Source organism: Phacochoerus africanus, chromosome 8 (assembly GCF_016906955.1).
Source record: "Phacochoerus africanus isolate WHEZ1 chromosome 8, ROS_Pafr_v1, whole genome shotgun sequence".
Taxonomy (NCBI): Eukaryota; Metazoa; Chordata; class Mammalia; order Artiodactyla; family Suidae; genus Phacochoerus; species Phacochoerus africanus.
This window is the reverse complement of record NC_062551.1, coordinates 2,462,404-2,476,388: the sequence shown is the minus strand read 5'-3', so window position 1 is coordinate 2,476,388 and position 13,985 is coordinate 2,462,404.

The window sequence follows — 13,985 nt, the reverse complement described above, 5'->3', positions numbered from 1 at the left end:
CACAGAAATCCTGGGGCAGGGCTCATGTCCACAGGCCTATCACTGACGATGCTGACTCTGGTCACCTTGTTAGCAGAGCGCCTGCCGGGCTTCTCCACCACAAGGCTACTGCTCGTCGCCACCCTCTGGAAGCAAGACGCGACATTCGGCTCACACTCAAGCATGGCACGAAGCTCCACCCCCGGGAGCAGAGCGCATCCCACAGGTAATTCCGGACTCTTCCTAAGGAAGAGTGATGCTCTCTCGTCACCCTGGGTAGAATCGGGGTCCTCCGGATAAGGAAGCAGAGGAGCATGGAGCTTATACCCTCAGCTGTCAATGGGGATACCAGCACTGCTTAGCCATGTGAATCAGAGAATTTCTCTCTCTCTCTCTTTTTCTTTTTCAGCTGCCCTCGTAGCATATGGAAGTCCCCAGACCAGGGATCAAATCTGAGCTGCAGCTGCACCCTACACCTCAGCTTCAGCAACACTGGATCCTTAACCCACTGCACCAGGCTGGGAATCAAACTGGTGCTTCCATAGAGACAAGCTGGCCATAGCGGGAACTCTGTCTCTCTCTCTTTTTGTCCTTTGTCTTTTCTAGGGCTGTACCCGCGGCATACGGAGATTCCCAGGTTACGGGTCCAATCGGATCTATAGCCGCTGGCCTACACCACAGCCACAGCAATGCCAGATCCGAGCAGAGTCTGTGACCTACACCACAGCTCACAGCAATGCTGGATCCTTAACCCACTGAGCGAGGCCAGGGATCGAACCTGCCACCTCATGATTCCTAGTCCGATTTGTTTCTGCTGCGCCAAGATGGGAACTCCCTCTCTCTCTTTTTAATGCTGGGACTTCCAGAAGCTTGAAATAATGATTGGGGTTCTTATCAGAGGTTGGCAACCTTTGACGGGTGAGTTTATTTATTTGAGACGTGCAGTGGAGACAAGGACAGTGACTGGGGACACAGGGGCGAGCAGAGGGGGGAAGACACAGCTGTTGTCTCCTGGTATCACTGTCCTTTCCTTTAGTAATAGAACCCCAGGGTTTCAGCTGGTAATGGGGCTGCCCAGGTAAGGACTACATTTCCCGGCCTCCCATGCGTGGTCACATGACTAGCCTGTGGCCAATGGGATACGAATGCAAGTGATGTAGCCAACATCTGAATTAGGCCAGGGACCAGGTCTCCGGGATGGACAAATGGGAAGAAGGAAGTGGCTGCTGGTGCGGGCGCTTCGCGTTCGATGGGATGCTTTCTTGGCTCAAAGCTGTGTCTTCGGTGGTTGCACGACACCCATGAGTTCTATACCTGTGAACGACGCAGGCAATAGCAAATCCGCCAGAGAACTTTGTCCTGGGGCCGCCTCTCGTCTGTGTCAACATGAGCCAAGCACAGCCCTGCTGTGCGCTTGTTTGCGAGGTCAGTGCGGTTCACCCAGACAGTTAGGAGAATCCACGCGCCGTGTGTGCCAGACGCGCCGCACAGAGCCAGGCGGGGAGAGTCTCGTGAGCGATGAATACCGTCGTGGGTATTACCACGACGCTTGCAGAATTAAAAAAATTATAATAATAGGGTCAGAAATCAAAGTCTTCCTCTAATTTTTTTTTTTTTTGGTCTGTTTGTTAAACATGACTCTAAATTGCAGCCCTAACAAGGCAGGTCTTAAACATACAAAATGATTTCCAAATTTGGGACCCCCGAACCAATTCAGGGCACGGGAATTAGCCTGCATTCCAGATCAATTAGGGAAACAGTCTGCAGCGACTACGACATTTTGGAGCACATCAAGTAAGAGGAGAGGTCGCTGCTGTATGTCAGAGTCGGAAGGAACAAGTCAGGCAGCGTGGCTCCCTCACAGAGTCCCCGCTGCAGCCGCAGGACACCGCAGGCCCACGTCAAGCCCACGGGAATGCGCCGCTGACTCAAAGACCTCCCACCCAATCCCAGGGCATGGAGCACTTCAGTGGAGGCGAAAGGCTCCCTCGGCCTGGTAGCCAGAGAAATGCCAGCTGTCTTAGGTTACCCTGCCACTTCTCGGCCAAGCCAAAAGGCAGAGCTTCCCCAGAGGAGGCAGAGTATTTGCTCTCAGCCAAAAGGCCCCAAAGGGCCAGAGCTGTTTAACTGAGATTACAAGAAAGAAAAAAAGCTGAGCTGCACAGCTTTGCTGGGCCTGGACGTTCCTGCCAGCCCCACACTATGAGCTAAAGCCCCTGGCATTCGAACCAATGAAAAATGAATAATGCACTTAGTTAAACATTTCCTGCCACCACCAAAGTCCCCACTCGCCCTCAATTCTTTTTCTACTTGACGTTCTCACTTCTTTTTCTGACCAGATATCCATAATAAACTCTGGCACTCTGAGGACAAGCGCTTTCTATGCAAGCTCTCGCCAGCGCTCTCTCAGGTGCCTTTGAAACTGAACACCCTCTTTTATCCCATAGCATTTCCTCCCCTGGAACCGTTCAATCTCGGTTCAGCAGTCCCATTAGACTTTTAACTTCCATTTTTAAAGAGCTGATAAAAATGTATAGATATTTGAACCCCATCCAGGGAAACTGGCTTCCCAGCTCTGTGGGAGGGGAGAAAGCATCAGAGCCCACAGTGCTGCGGGGCGCTGTGGGGTGCTGAGTGCCTTCCCCAGGCACCCCCCCCCACGCCTTCTGGGGAGGGTGGTGGTCCATTTTTGGCATGAGTACGACCTTCGCCACATGCTTTGAGGGTGGTGGGATTACGGCACAGATTTTTATGTGGCTGGAGGTGCTCGTTTTCATCTTCCTGGTAAGTGGCTGAACTTTATAAAAGAAGGGAATGACTTTGCAGGAAATGGTAGGACTAATCTCGTGGAAATGCCATAAGGCATTTTATCACGTGGAGAGAGCCAATGCATTCGTGCTTTTTCAGCGGGGGTGGGGTGGGGTGGGGGGGGTTGCTAGCTTTGCTGCAGGGGAGGGAGGATGGGAGGAGGAGCCTGGAAGAGGCAGGACAACCCTCTGCAGAGACGAAGAGGAAGCGAGGTTGTCCAGAGACCCCCAGCCACCTTGGGAGACAAGGGGCTTCTCCTGTTTTTGCAGCAGGAGGAAGGCTGTGTCCTCAGAGCTCGTCCCTGCTCCCGCTCTGCCCGTCTCTGCAAACACCTCCCAGGGCCTTGCACGCTGGCTCCGGGGTGCAAGCTTTGCCCCCGGGGACCCCTGGCACAGGCTCTCCATCTTGCCTCCCGAGCCTGAGCCTCCTTGGCGCTTCCAGCTCCTTCCTTTGTGTGCTCAGACAGAAGGGATTCCAGCCCTGCTCACTACTACCTGGTCTGGGGCCGGCGAACCCAGGCCTCTGAGCCTCCGTCTCCACATCTGTGCAGGGCACCTGCTCGCTCCCACCTGGCACCTGGCTGGGACTCACCGAAACCATGTTGGGCAAGTGCTGCCCAGCGTCTAGTCCATGCGGGATGTTCTCAGCTGCATCGGGAGGAGCAGCCCACTGGCCTCGCCACCCCAGTGCCCCCAGGACAATGCTGTCGAAGGGCACAGCAGTCAGACCAAAGGTGCCTATTCTGCTTTCTAGCCTTGGATGTTGTCTTAGTTATTTTTATCTCAGCATCGCCCCTTCCCTGGCCCTGCCGTGCGTTCCCTGTACAATCCTGACACGGAGTCGTGTCAGGGGGATTTTCCTTGTGGCTAGTCGGTGATGGACTGCATCCACGCTCCACCCTCAGCCCTGCAGCAGCTCCTCTGGACTCTGACAGGTCAGCTTCTCCTCACTGTCACTGAGCCGGCACTACAGGCACGGCTGTGTGCCGGTCAGGGTTAATCACCGTCAGAAAGCATCCTTACGGCGACAGCTGATATTTATTCAGCCCCTTTTGTGCAGGTTCTCAGCAGGCGGTGCACTGGCTTCTGCCATCAATGAGTCTCCTATTTCACAGAGGTGCAAACTGAGGCTGCGACTGGCTGAGAAACCACACCAAATGCACAAATGAGAGCAGTTGCCCTGTGTGTGCTGCTTGCTCCCTCCTGGACGCACAAGCTCTCGGTCCTTCTATATTTGGACTCAGTCAGTCCTGAGGGACGTTGGGAGGGAGGTGCCATTATTACACTTATGTTGCAAAGGAAGAAATGCAAATAAGCAACCTCATTGCCAAGGCCGGTGCTGCTAAGGACGGAGAGGAAACTGGCATCCAGGTAGGAGCTGGATCGGAGCCCGTGCTCCCAGAGGCTGCAGGGTCAGCCGCGTCTTAGCCTGCACTTCCCCGGAGCAGAGCCCAACATGTGGCTTGTGAGGGAGTGTGTTGAGAGCAAGACAGGGAACTGAGAAAGGCAACAGAGGTGCCTTCCTGATGGTTTGCTGCTATGGGCACGCAGGCAGGCACCTGCAGCTCCCGGTCATCCCTGGGGGCTCTGGCTTCGTGGTCCAGCTGGGCTGGCCTGGGCCTTGGTTGGGAAGCCGTTGGCATGTGTGATGCTGCCTGCTGGTGACCTCTGGGGGCCGAAGGCTGCAGGGCAGGCTCTGAGACCAGAGCTCTGTCCTTCCCCTTTGCATACCGATGGCGCGCTGGGCCTAAGTCCCACGAGAAAGGAGCTGGAAGACACAACGGCGACCGGGACCCTTCCCGGGGCGCCCCCGCCGCCAGCTTGAACCTGCCCAGTGCTGACAGGAAGCAGGGCCGGCGCCGGAGTCCGCTGCGGTCCCAGAGGGCCACACTCTGTCTGGCTGCTCAGCCCTCGCCCAGACGGCGGGACGTCAGGAGAAAGGCCAGGCCTGTCTCCTCTCCTCGCTGCTCCAAGTTCCCGGCAAGGGGACCTCAACGCGATCGGCCTCGTGCACTTGGGTCTGAGGACCTGCTGCTCTGGTGCTGAGCACCCCGCGCCTCTAGGCCTCAGGGCCTGACGGGTGCCGTGCGAGCGTGGCGGATGCCAGTCCTGTGCTGACAAGCAGGGCTCCTCTCCCCGGGTGCCCGTGCCCGCCAGCAGCGGGGCTGGGGGCTGGGCGCAGGGGCAGAGAGGAGGGCGGCGTGGCTCCTGTGCAGGGAGCACCCGCAGAACATCAGGTCCAGGAGCACGGGGCCTGCAGAGAGCACCGGGTCAGCCTTCTGGTGTGTTCTGGAGAGTCAGAGCACGCGGGCTTGGTGACACGCAGTGAGTGTCAGCCTTGTGTGGGCGCTGGGCTCAGCGCTTCCGAATTCTAAGGTGTTGAACTGTCACAACCCCGAGGGCTAGGGCTGCTCTCATCCCACCTGCCACATACAGAAACTGCAGCACGCAGAGGTTCAGTGACTCGCTGGCGGTGGTGGCCTGTCCTGAACAAGGCCGTCTGGCTTAGAAAGTCGTATTTGAAACCCCCAGGGCGGGCGGCCTCAGCTTCCTTCTGGGGCCCAGCAAAATGTCACAGAGAAGAAGCGTCTGTAACAGTTAATATCCACAGTGTTTCTCAAGTGCCAGGCCTTTCTCCCTGGAATCTGACTGCAGCCATGTAACTGGCACTCTTGGCATCTCCATTTTGCAGGTAAGAAAAGCGAAGCTCAGAGAGGTTTGGGGACTATCTCAAGGTCACTCAGGTAGGCATCGTGGAGCTGGGATATGAACCCGGGAGGTGGGGCTCGGAGCACATCCTCTTGGGGCAATGTTGACTTTTTTTTTTTTTGCCTTTTTGTCTTTTTAGGGCCACACCCGCGGCATATGGAGGTTCCCAGGCTAGGGGTCTAATCCGAGCTGCAGCTGCCGGCCTGCACCAGAGCCACAGCAACTTGGGATCTGAGCCACATCTTCGATCTACACTATAGCTCACGGCAACGCTGGATCCTTAACCCATGGAGCGAGGCCAGGGATGGAACCTGAGTCCTCATGAATCCTAGTTGGGTTTGTTAACCAGAGAGCCATGACGGGAACTCCGGAATGTTGACTTCTAAAGCAGAATCCACGGGCCAAGCCAAGTCGTCTCCAACCCCCCGCCACCCCTCCCTTTACCATCAAAACAGAAAGTTTCAAAGTTATCAGGCTAGTCCTTGTGTCTTTGTCATCCAAGGTCCGAGCGTTAACAGAATCTGCATTCCGGGGTCAGCGCTAACCGAGGGGGTGCGAGCTCGGCCCATGATGGGCTGCTTGGGAGACACCAGCTCCTCAGGATGGAGCCACAGAATATTTTCTGAGATGCCTCCACAGTGTGCCTAATGCACTAATCCCTCCCAGAGAGGCTCCAGGAAAACAGAGCTCCGGGGCCAAGTACGTTTGCAAAAACGCTGGATGCTACCACACTCCCTGCAGAAGATCCGAGACGCTCCTCAGGATGCGAGGGGCTTGGGGGCTTCGCTGAAAGGACACGAAGATGCCTAAGTTCCGGGGGCCTGACAGACAGCATGGGACCGGAGCTGGAGATACTGGACCGCACAGTGGAAGGTCCCCAGAGAGTGGGTCTCACACGCTCTCAGAGCAGAAAGAAGGGGTAACGGTGTGTTGGGATGGGGGCGTTATCAGCTGTGCCACGTGGTAGTCGTTTCACTACTAGAAAGCTATCGAGTCCCCGCTCACACCTTAAACTTGCACGGTATTGTGTGTCAACGACATCTCACAAAAGCTGGGAGGAAACTGAGGCACACCTCTAAGGAGGAAACAAACAAAAGCATAGGTTTCCCAAACTGATGCTGTTAGTTCGTGCACCTGACACACAGCGAGGCCAAACAAACTTCCAAGTTTGTAGCAGAGAAAGGCTGGCTGCAGGGCCAGGCAAGGACGGGGCGCGCTGCTCCGGGAAACCTCCAGCAAGACAAATGTTATTCTCTGTCCTGCAACTTTTTGTCTCCCTATGAATGGAAGAGTTATACCCTTAAAGGTCAGAGTTTTGAGACTGGGCCAGCCTGTGTTCAGGCTAGAGGCGACATTTTTAACTCAAAGCGAAATCAGCAGAATATACAAAGGTTCAACTAAAAGAGACAGAACGGTGAGGAGTCAGAACTGTTCTTCCCTACCTCCGTTCCACCGCGGAACCCTGTGTAGCCCACGCGACGGCTAGCGACCTCCTCCAAAACTAGGCCGTGGCAGGCTCTCCCTTGCAAAAGGCTGACGGGGCTCCCCTCTCCTTCACTCCCTCCTTCAGCGCCTACACACCGAGCTCTTGCTGGACATCAAGCCCTTTGCAGGGCCCTCGCTGTGTGAGGCTGAGCCAAAGGGACAGACCCCTGTCCCCACAGAGCGCGAGTCAGCGTGGGGAGGAAGGGGCGGACACGCGTAAATGCAGCCACTGAGGACCCACGGCTGTGTTAAGCGGAGGCTGATTTAGAAGCGCAGCTGGAAGAGGCTCCCACTAGCTGAGCCCCCGCCTGAGGGAGGGCTCTGACACTCCCATTTTAATCGAGTCCTGCTCGTCCAGACACACAGTACCTCACATCAGAGGCCAGACACCACCGGGCAGTCTTGGGTGTATTTTATTTTTTATTTATTTTTTTATTTTTTTTGCTATTTCTTGGGCCGCTCCCCCAGCATATGGAGGTTCCCAGGCTAGGGGTGCAATCTGAGCCATAGCCACCGGCCTATGCCAGAGCCACAGCAATGCGGGATCCGAGCCGCGTCTGCAACCTACCCCACAGCTCACGGCAGCGCCGGATCGTTAACCCACTGAGCAAGGGCAGGGACCGAACCCGAAACCTCCTGGCTCCTAGTTGGATTCGTTAACCACTGCGCCAGGACGGGAGCCCCAACCCTTGGGATTTCTAACATGAAAACTTAAACTAACCATACGGTTCCATAGTAAGAGGACACGAGCCTGCCCTCTGCCCTCGCAGACACTGGTCCCGGAGAAGGTGCCTCGGAGCCGGGCACCCTCCTGACTGCCCCCACGTGCTGCGGTGACCTCTGCTGACGCCTTGTCAGCGGCACATTCCAGTCCAGCTTCCTGGATTGGTCCAGCTCACCTGCCTGTGGCAAGTCACCTCACTGGCCCCTCAGAGGCCACTGCATTGGCCGCTTTTGATCTGAGGGTCGGCCATGGACCAGGCAGAGGCAGCCAGGGAGCCCTGGGGCGCAGAACGTGGAGGTCCACCCTTCCCTTAGGGTCTCGGATGAGGCGGGTCCGATCACTAGCGCTACCTGACCCTGGGAGAGCACCTCCTCTTCCTGGGGCCTGCTTTTCTTATAGGTCTGAAGTTATCTGCTGCCTTAAAGAAAAAGACAGCGAGAAACCATAAGTGCATTGTGGGCTCTACCAATAAATCCACAACAGACAGCATTACGGGGAGAGAGCGATATGTCATCACGTGTTCACCACTTGGACATTTTCCAATACACGCTTTTCGACCCTGAGCGCTCAAACAGACAAAAACAACACATATATGGACGGTAACGTCCTAACTAAGTTTGCTCTAGGAGAGGCCACAGACCTTTATGCCCGACAGAAAACAGAGCCACAGCTCTAGCCTGGCTCTCAACACAGTCTCCCTTTTTCCTTCCATCTTCCCTCTGCTCACCTCCCTGAACCCCATTCTGCTGCTTTTCTTTCGACGTGTCCTCGGTGTGCTCTATGAGTTTAACGTGCCTTGTCGCTGAGCAAGAGAAAGAGTGGCGCGCTGAGTGGCATTTGCAAATTACTTTCAGTTCGCGGCTTTGAAAGCAGGGTTATGTAAAGTATTGACGCTAAACTACTTTCTCAGGGGGCGGGTTTGAAAACACGGCAGATCAAAAGCTTCCTGAGAATGTGTACGGGTGTGGGTTGGGAGTCTGTTCTGTTCAGAGGAAATCTCTGGCAGGTATTAATTTGAGGGAGAAAAAAAAAAAAAGGAAAATGTTTAAGGCAAGTCATCACCAGGAGGAAAACAAGGAAAAGGGAGAAAAATTACAGCATGTTTTAATTGTGACTCGGAAACTTTATAAACACAATTTACACACGTATCACTTACAATCACGGTTCGGGCCAGAGCAATAATTATGATAAATCCTTTGTCAACCCTGCTTAGAAGCCCTTATGAAGTAGTCGGAAATTAGTTCACATGCTAGACAACTGTTCAATAAAAATCCGATCCAGCCCAGTCTCTCTGCACATGCAATTCCACTCGGCTTGTAATCAGATGTTCACCAAATCACACTTCTTCATTGCCAAGCGCCTTGGCAGGTTAGCATAAACAAGTCTTGAATTCATTAAGTCGCATTTTTCAGTCTTCTAATTAGCTAAAAGCTTACGTTTCAAGCACAGCCTGTCAGGAAGGCAATTTCAAGGTACAACGACACGGCATAGGAACCAAAGTCATTGCTTTTGCCCAAAGGTCGGTTGATGACCCTTGGCCTGACGGGTCCTGGGCTGGGCTGGGGAGGTGGCCCTGGAGACGTGCGGAGCGGAGCTGGGAAGGAAGCCTTCTTAACTCGGGGTCACTCTTTCTAAAAAGCCCCCCGACTCTGGCCTCTATTCGTCCAACACCACTGAGCGCTGGATGCTGGTGGCTAGCTCCTCCCAGGCCGTCACCTGATGCGCAAACACTGCGAAGATTCTCCAGTTTCTTTGCCTCAGCGCTGCTACATTGGCGACTCAGGCACAGTCCAGGCTTCTCAGGCTCAGGCTGAAACACAAACGCCTTGCCCGTTCTCACCTGCAGTGCGTCCATGCAAAAACGACAGCATCCCGGTGTGATCCTGGCTCTTCTGCCTAAACCTATAGTTAAGGAGCTGCGGCCCACGTAGGGAAGCCTCGGGGTCGGGGCAGGAAAAGGAGATTCTAAAATCTCAGACCTTGGAGCCCCCAGAACCCAGTTCTCTCCTCTGGTAAAAGTGAAAGCTGAGACCAGAGGGGAGGGAATCCCTCGCGGGTCCGTGGTGGGTTAGCAGCAGAGAGGGAATCTGGAGAGAACACTCAGGCCTTTTAGAGGCACCCTTCATTTGGCGGGGGTGACTCACGTTCCTGGTCTCCTTGCACCTGCGAGGAGCCCATGTCTGCAACCAGGACAGAAAGGTCTTTGTTTTTTTTCTTTAGGGCAGCACCCGTGGCATACGGAAGTTCCCAGGCCTACACCACAGCCACAGCAACACCAGATCTAAGCCACGTCTGTGACCTACACTGCAGCTCTTGGCAACATCAGATCCTTAACCCACTGAGCAAAGCCAGGGATCGAACCCACGTCCATACGGTTCCCAGTCATGCCATGGTGGGAACTCCCAGAATCGTCTCTTTTTGTGTGTGGGTATGATTTTTTTTTCTTTTCTTTTCTCTTTCTTTTTTCTTTTTTTTTTTTTTTGCCTTTTAGGGCCACACCCAGGGCACATGGAGGTTCCCAGACTAGGGCTCCAATAAGAGCTAAAGCTGCCAGCCTCTGCCACAGCCGCAGCAATGCGGGATCCGAGTTCCCACGATGGGAACTCCATGTGTGTGATTATTAAACTATTTTATTTTATTTTCCTTCTTTTTAAGATGATTTTGATTTTTTCTATTATAGTTGGTTTACAGCGTTCTGTCAACTTTCTACTGTACAGCAAGGTGACCCAGTCACACACACATACATGCATATATATATATATATATATATATACGTATATACACTTCTTTTTCTCACATTATCCTCCATCAGGCTCCATCATAAGTGATAGACAGAGTTCCCAGGGCTGCACAGCAGGGTCTCATTGCTTATCCATCCCAAAGGCAATAGTTTGCATCTGTTAACCCAGATTCCCGGTCCATCCACTCCCTCCCCCTCCCCCTTGGCAACCCCAACTCTGTTCTCCAAGTCCATGAGTTTCTTTTCTGTGGAAAGGTTCATTTGTGCTGTTATTAGATTCCAGATGTAAGTGATATCATGCGGCATTTGTCTTTCCTTTTCTGACTTACTTCACTATATGATCCAACAATCCCACTCTTGGGCATATACCTGGACAAAACTTCCCTTGAAAAAGACACATGCACCCGTATGTTCATTATAGCCCTATTCACAACAGTCAAGACATGGAAACAACCTAAATCCACAGATGCACGGATTAAGGAGATGTGGTGTATAGACACAACGGAATACTACTCAGCCATAAAAAAGAACAAAATAATGCCATTTGCAGCAACATGGATGGAACCTGTGTCGTCTCTTGATGCTGCCAGTTCCCGGAAGATTCCCCATTGCTTCCGAGCACCCCCAAACCTGAGAGTGGGGGGCTTTTTCTTGGCATGTGGCCATCCCAGGAGCTCCCTGCTGGTCGGATGCAGTGCCCATGCCCTTGGTAACCAGGGAGTGTGTCATGCCCTTTGTGATGGGGCTTCCTTGAGAGCCACATGAGCCACATGTGTGAGGAAAGTGTGACGAGCCTCACACCAAGGAGGCGCCCGCACAGGCAAAGCTGACGGACCCATCCTTACCGATTTACATTTTGAACAGGGGAAAAACTTAGCTCCAAAAATCAAAACCATTTTAAAAATGTACACTTTTTTTAAAGCTTCACTCCGTCCCCTCACCCTTTCCCACTCCCTGTAGGTAATCGGTCTCGCCAATTATTTTTAGCGGATCCATTTTGGGGGAGGGATAGCACACACACGGGCGCACACACGTGGAATCTGTGTGTGTTAAGAGACACACACCGAGAGTAAATACACACTCTGTGCAAACTGAGGGCACACTATACACTGTTCTGCGCTTGGGGATTTTTCCCTCTTAAGTCTCTCCCTGGACAGCACCCCACATCAGCGCCTATGCACCCTCCTCATTCCGCTTCACGGCTGCAGAAGGCTCCACTGTGTGGATGGGCCATAGCTGATTCAACCGGCTCTCCCAGGTGTGGGCATTCGGGTAACTTCCAGTATTTTGCAATGGCAAGTCATGTTGCAATGAATGACCTCCACAGCATGCTCTCTTACAGTCAAGGACAGTCGTTTCTGCGCAGCACAAGCCTCTAATCTCACACGGTTGAACACTGAAGGGCACGGACTCTGGAAGCTCGACTGTGCCGCTCTGGCTGCATCTTCCCCCTTATCACTGGGCTGACTTCTCCTTAACAAGTCACCTGCTCTCTCTGCGCCTTCCCCTCCTCTTCAGAAAAGCGGGGGTGACAGACAGTATTCGCTCCGTGGGACCCACCGTGAGGACTAAAGGAGCGAATGTGTTTGGAGAAGCTTACGGCGCTGCCTGCCACGTCGGAAGTACTCCGTGAACTCTGCGGGGTGTGTCTGTACCAGACATCGTCAGCAGTCACCCAGGCAATGAGCGCTCCGAAAACCAAAGGGTCCCGAACGGTAGCATTTGCCAATTCCCACGGTGTAAACATCCCCACATGGCTGATTTCAAGCGGCATGCGCGGTCCTCGCTCAGCATGGAGTCAGGAAGTATGCCATCTGCTCTGTTCAGGCAGTGGGGGTGGGAGTTGGCCCCAGCATCCCCCATGAGCTCTCAGACCTCGAGCTCCCCCCACCTCAAGTGCCTTCCGACCTCCTGACCACGGACGGGCACAATGACTGCCCAAAAGCCCACACTAGAGGCTGAGACTTCGCCTGAAGCCTCACCTTGGCCTGGCTTCCTTCCTTTCCCACCCCCACGTCCTCCCTCCCCCACCACCTGTCTTTCCTAAGAGAACTTTCCTAATCAATCCCCTTCACACACATCCTTGTCCCAGAGTCTGCTTCTAGAGAACCTGCTTGAGGCCACATATCAGGCTGTCTATTTCCCTAAAATGCACGGAGGTTTGGGAGGCAAATAACAAGCTCTCTTTCCTAGTAACCCTGTGCCAACCTTCTCTGGGGTTTCATCTCCGTCTGTGCCCCAAGGTGTGTCTGTCGTGGGTCCTGACTCATGCGGCAAGGTCCTCTCCTCTGACTCAGCAATGCCATTTCCTGCCCACAACCTTCTAGAACTCTTGCACTCTTGACACAATGGAGACCAGCCCACCCCTGATTCACCAGCTCCGTTTTCTGTCACATCCTGTACTTTCCCTGAGGATTTTTCTGTTCCCCTTCTGACCAGAGCCAACGCCAACCAACCCACAAGCACAGAGAAACGCCAACCAGCCCACAAGCACAGAGAATAGAGACACGGCAGGCAGACTCCGAGATGGTTCAAAAAAATTAAGAGGGAGACCTGGGAGGTCAGGAGGTCCTCAGCCCTTGTCTTGCTGGAATCAAATTCACTGTGTTGAAATTACACAGTTTCTTCATTTCCTTCCTGATTTCCCCCCTACAAGGCCATGGCAGGGGGACCAGATGGCGTTCCATGTGGCAGAAATGTGAAAAGATTGACCGCCAGCACGTGCAGTTGTTCTGGAAACTGTTCAGACCATTCGTGTGTTCTGTACTTTTTCCCCAAGTAAATAAGGTGGAAAAGCGTCACCGTTTTTCTGCAGGACTCCAGACTCTGGGGAGCAAACACCAGGCCGCGGCTCCCTCTCGCGAACCCTTTCTCCACGAAGCCAGCACGGCTGTCCACTGAGGAAGAGAGCCTGCCACGTCCGAGGGTGGCTTCCGCAGTGAGTGCAGGGAGAGGGGCTGCCAGAAAAGGGCCACCTCCACACCCAGGGAAAACAGCTAAGTCAACAAAAGAAGAGCAAGATCCCACATTGCAAAACAAGCTGGAAAAACGTTTCTCAGAGCTATCCCGGCTGCCTCCCGAGCATCAGCTCCACCAGATCCTTCGCTTTGCCTCCAGAAACATTTCTCTCAGGAACCCCTCTCGGGCTCCGTCCGCTTCCTCTGTAGGCACAGAAATGAGCTTTTACGATGAAATGCTGCTGGCACTGCTTTTCACAGAGCTCATCACAATACGTTTTAAATGCCTAAGACTAGGTGACATTTTCACATCAGTCATGAGATCATTCGAGAACTGCAGCCAACACCAGACAAAAGCCATTGTGTCGAGAAGCCGATAGTGGTTTTCCTTTCCTGCTGAAGTGCGTTCACAATTCAGAGCTAGGCTAACTGGAAGATTTTAAGTCAGGATTCTGAACTTAGCTGCACTGTCCCCTATTAAGACCATTTTTAGTTTTTAATTTTTGTTTATTATTATTATTATTATTTTGTCTTTTTGCCTTTCCTAGGGCCGCTTCCCGCGGCACATGGAGGGTCCCAGGCCA